This window comes from Lepisosteus platostomus, chromosome 9 (assembly GCF_059453375.1).
Source record: "Lepisosteus platostomus isolate fLepPlt1 chromosome 9, fLepPlt1.hap1, whole genome shotgun sequence".
NCBI classification, from domain to species: Eukaryota; Metazoa; Chordata; class Actinopteri; order Semionotiformes; family Lepisosteidae; genus Lepisosteus; species Lepisosteus platostomus.
Window position 1 is genome coordinate 34059315 of NC_142619.1, and position 6000 is coordinate 34065314.

Consider the following 6000-nt stretch of genomic DNA (forward strand, 5'->3'; position numbering starts at 1 on the left):
AAAATTTCACTATATGAAAATAAAATGAAATAAAACTTGGATTATGTTGCATTTGTCTACCTTTGTTACTTTCCAGTGCTTCATATCTGTTGTATATCTTAAACTAAGTGACTAAAGTGGAATCTCCACATTTTGAATTAACATAAATCAGAATTGATATATAGATGTTCTCTGAAGTGAAGTTTCTTCAACAGATTTCTTTTTACAACTGAGAGCATAACTCCTGACATTCACTTGAACAGGCAATCAGGCAAATCAGGCAAATTACCTGGATTCATGTCCATGTTAATCTGGAAACAAGTTATTGCTTTCTAAAGTGATCCTTTTGCAACTTATATTAATATATTAATTTAACATGCAATTATTCTTGTGCATTTTACAATTTGTAATATATGTTTTCTATTTATTATACCATATATCATTAAATGTTTTTTTGTTTTTATATGTGCCTTGTATTTTGTTAGTTGTGTCCTGCCCAGGGATAACAAATGTAAATTAGCTTTTTAGCTAACTATGGTACATCTTAAGAGCATTGCAATTGTTCAATAAACTAAAAAAGAAAAATCAGGAAGCTAATGAAGTAACAATAACCAGATTTTTAGGAAGTCATTGTAAATTGGTAATGTAAAAAATAGTGTTAGAATGCTGGATTCACAGTTCTCTAAAAATCATGATATATTTGCATTACAGGGGTTAGGTCAACATTTTTGATTAGTTAATTTTCAGGTCATTGAATGCTGAAGGATACCTTCAGCCTCAGAACTATAAAAAAATAAGCTGTACCCACCTGACTGTTGCAGCTGCAGGCCAGGTTTGTCGCCAACAAATTAGTTTATAGCTCTCTCTACGGGGTAGATGCAGTTCAGTTTATTTATGAAAGCGATACAGATTAGGAGAGTATACAGCACTGCTGTGACTGTTCTCAATGAAGACTATACCAGAAATATTCTACTATTTCATATACACGAAACTATAAAAAAGTAAAATTGTTTTCTCAACATAGAGATGTTTTTTTAAAGTAAATCTTCAAACAATTATACCAGTGGTATAGTGTGCAGCAGCTAGACAGATAGCTTCATAGTATTTATTATTTAACTTATAATAATAGAATAGTTGGCCAATAATATTCCAGTCATATTAAAATGTTCTATTATTAGAACTGCTTAACTAATTGTCTGTTATTCACACATATTCTATTGTTGCACCTACAGTACAAGAGCGAAGTTAGATCAAGAATTACAACTTGTGTATCTGCTCGCTAAGTAGATAATTAACTGGTCAAGTAGTAATTGGTCTAAGTACTGCCTGCATTCCGACAATTAAAACATGGCCTCAGTGTGAATACAGTGAGATGTGTAAAATATTAAATCGTTTAAAGCAGGACAGGCGAATCAATGTATTCTATTTATATAGTAACAGATTTCTAAAATTATTTTAAAAACTTTCGGAATTGTTCTAGTATTTTTAAAAATCCCACTCAGGTTAGAGCACCAGATTTTGCCTCCCTAGTGAAGAGCAGACAACAGCTCACTGGAGAGCTTTCAAGTACATATTATCCCAAATGCTTGCAAACATTTTGTAGACCAGTGTCTTGATTTCGTAACTATGTCAGATACAAGGTGACAAACTGCCCTGTGCCCCCGGTTTCTGCCTGAATTTAGTGGGAGTGGAACATTTGTTTCACTGTGGCATTTCTTGATCTCAGAGCTATTTAGCTCCACTAGTGGAAAGCAAATTGATTTCTATAGTTTAAATTGCATAGATTCTATGTTAAAAAACCACATGAATACGAAAAACAATAGAAGTGGATTGTGAAAGATTTAAAGTACAACATCGTATTTGCTAAATGTAAAAATAATGTTTTCAAGAAGTCACTCAAAATAAAATTTAAATTTAACATTTGTTCCTAGCCCAGTAGCTTTACAATTCTTGTTATTTCATGAACATCTTTGGGGTGCCATGTTAAATATAAATGTAATGATTTTACAATGCAGAAAAAGTGTAAATATTGTAATACTTCTGCACTCCGGCTTGGGCCTTTGGAGATGAATACTAGACAAGGTTGTCTGGGTACACTATAGTGTGAGAGGTGCTTCTCTGCAGAAATAAGGGCTCTATCTCAGGTGATGGGAGAATAACCTTGGGGAGACATGTTTTCTATGGTAAATAAACAGTTATCAGCAATGGACTTGAAGGGTCTGAGCATGCCAACACTGACATACGTCAGGTGGAGCACCTCAACAAGCATTTAGATGAATTACACTGAGCAGTAGAGGACATCTCAGAAGTTCTATTGCCTGAAGCCAGACGGAAATGACAGAAGTTCCTTAGTAACAACCAGTCCTAGACAGATGATGGTCTGAAACTCATTAATTTGTCCAGCAGGTATTGTAGGTAAGATAAACTTAGTGTGATGTTCAACAGGCCGTCAACGAGCCTCTCCTACCCCCGATTTCAGATTGACTTACCCTACATTCTCCTGATTCACCAGAGGCGTGCTGCAGAGGTCTGCCTCTTGGTAATGATTGCAAGGGCAAGTGAGCAAAATAAGGATGAAAAGAAGACAGGTTAGGTCACTGAGGAGATTTTGTTTCAAATTCTGCTTCTTGTCAGCATTCAGGGATTAGCTGACTGACAATATGGCTTGTCAAAAAGTTCGGATTTTCCTGGATGTTCTTCTTTCAGCTCCTTAAATCTCTGTCCATGAGGAATTTTCCCCCAGCTTTGATAGATACTTGCATGGATATCATTGGTTCCATGCCATGGTATTGACAGAGTCCCCTGCTCCATGGTGAACAGGAACTGAACTCTGAATCCTTGCTCCTTCAGGAGCTCTGCAAGTAGCCTGGGGTCTGGAAGATCTGCCCCACACTGTTGCACCTGAGCAGCAAAGGAGTGCTGGAGTGGCTCAGCCAGAACCCTGCAACCGAGCAACTCGGTGCATCTCCTAGGGGTGTGTCTAATATAAGAGACATTATGGACTGGATCGTTAACCTTCACTGCACGTCAATGTCAGACCCCGTGTTGAACCCAAAATGTGAGAGGGCCAGATGAGAATGAGGGTGTCGATTGTGTTTGCTTGTTGGGACCAGCTGATACCTTACAGGAGTGCAGGGACATTTGCCACTCAAATGTGACAACAGATGGTTGTAAATGTCGTAAATGTATTAAATTATTTCATAAACTAGTACTTCATTTTTAGTAGCCTTATAATTTTAGTTATTTCCTAAAAATCATTGAAGAATCCTGTGAAATAGAAAATAAGGGTTTGGGTTTTGTAATGTTTAAGTACTGAACTGCAGTTGTTGTGCATCAAGGTCTGGACACTGGGGGAAGCAGTCATGCTAACAAATAAGATACTGCGATAAGTGCTTCTTTGAGAAAATAAAGGCTTTGTCTTGTGAAGTGGATGTTTTTTAGTAGGTACCCGTCACGTTATTTTCGTTGGCTGCTCTATGAGGTCTATATTAGGAGTTAAAGTTGTGTGGACATTGTAGGAGTAAGAGTATTGCTTGGGTGAACTTCATCAATGTTCACCCCTGTCCAAGCATCTGTTGTGTCTTAATCTCCTTATTTTCTCTGAGATATTCACTTGGTGCTTAGAGCTAAGGAGCACTTCCAGGTTCTGTTTACCTAAAACCTCCTGAGAAAACCCATAAACTACAAGTTTCATCACAATATACGGTATATAGAAAACTCAACATTTTACACAGATTCTTAAATGTTACTGTTGTTTCATTGTTACTGTGTCAACTGGTCCTGAGGCCATGAGGTTATGACTATACAAATGAATAAGCCAGGTTGTGCTCCACAAGCAGAATTACAATATTTGGAATTGCAATTGTTGCCATCTAGTGGCAAAAATTTGTGTTTTAGTAAAAAGCTGTTCCTGTTTTCCTTAATATTGGTGGAAATAGAAACCCTGTTAGGGCTAAACCAATTTAAATACAGAACATGTATCAAGTTTATTTACTGTATAGTAATGTAGGTATAACATCTGCAATTACATGGAACAGATACACATTTTGGTTAGCAGTATAAATACAGGTATATGAATCTAGAGAAAGAGAAGACATTCAACATATATTGTAAACCACATCTTGGTTTTGGGGCTATTGATAGCTTTAACAGAAGAACATAACAAAAAAGGAGAAAACACTTTTAGAACAGTACATGAGTTATTTACAAAAATACATTTGTTGTTTAACTCTGAAATGGCAGCTTCAAATCACGTAAACCAGGCTTTCTTAAGTTAATTGAATACCAACAAATTTTGACATTATTATACAGGTTTTCTGAATTAATTACTGCTCATTTCTCAGACTGTTTTTTTAAACTCTTATTTTATAAGCAACTTTCTAAAGGAGTTGCTATTGCTTTTCAAATGGTCTAGGCTACTTCATTTATAAGCAGAATGGTTATGAATTAAACATCAGCAAGGCAAAATCCAGCTAAATATAGTCTTCATTTTCAGTGTTATGTAATCCAATTTGTTATTTTATTTTCTTGTTTTCTTGCTATGTTAGTACATGCACATTTTAGGAAATTTAATTTGTTTACAGTTGAATTTGAATTCAGTTACATTTTATGTTTATCACTACTGTATCAAATAAAGAAAGATGTCCAATGTCTGAGCAATTTACATAACACTGAAAAATATTGATTTTCTTGTTGTGCATGTGGTTGTGATGACTCTGGGCATCATAAAAAATTTCAGACAGTGACTCAGTATTTATTAAGCTATTGATAGTTTTATGGTCAATTCTGGATATTCAAACAGAAGAACAATACTGCATGGTGAAGCCCAAACTAAAGAGTAATAGAAGTAATGTTTATAAAACCATGAAATAACAAGTGTAATCCTGGAAAGAAGAACTTTGTTCTGTAAAAGTTTCATTTCATGAAAATAGTAGGGATTCACAATTTAGAATTACTAGCAAAGTGTGATGTTCACAATGCAAGAAACATTTTTCTTACATTAAAAAAATCCCGCCCTTAGAGAACAAAAACAACTAGATAACAAGCGGCTTGTATTCTAAAGAGCTTATAGTCATAATCTTTATACTACATTGTTGACACTAGGTTGTATAGTGCATATACTGCACATAATTATTACATAGTTATAATTATCATCACAGCATGGAGGCATGGTGTTTAGCATTTCTGCCTTACAGTGCTGGGGCCCTTGTTTCAATTTCTGACCCTGGGTCCTATCTGTGTGGAGTTTGTATGTTCTCTCAGTGTTTACGCGGGTCTTCTCTGGGTACTCGCAGGTTTCCTACCACAATCCAAAGACACACTGGCAGGTTAATTGGCTTCTGAGAAAATTGGCCTTGATTTGATTGTGTGTGCGTTTGTGTCTGTGTGTCCCTTCCAGAGTGTATCTTGCCTTGTGCCTGGTGCTTGCTGGGACAGGCTCTGGCACCCCTGCAACCCTGAACTGGATGAAGCAGTCAGAAAACGGATGGATGGACTATCATAACCAACTTGTTAAGATCTACACAGATCATCAATCTACTTATTGATCTACTGTATTTTTTTCCTGAGTATAAAAAGTTCAAAATCATTTAAACAAAATTAAAAATCAGATTGTTCACTTTGTTATTGAATAGGAATATTTACTGATCTACAAGTAGATTAACTAAAATACATTAAAATTAGATTGCATGTACTGCAGGTCTACTTTGGATGCTCTCAGTTGTCTATCTTTACTGGGGGCAAGCTCTAAATATGGAAAGATAAATTGAGAGCTGGTTCTTGGGGGATAGAAAGGAAAGACAGATCTATTTAATTTAGTTCTGACTCTGCAAAGGGGCTACAGCTTAAATTGATTCACGTGATTTGCAAGTATTTAATTGCTAGATTTCATTTGAATTTGTGATGACACAATTTCATGGAGGGTTTCTTTGAGATATAAGCTTTAATTACAAATTTGGTCTGAGTCTGACAGTTATGTACAAGATAAATTTTCCAAGCTTCATTGACAATAAATATATCCAT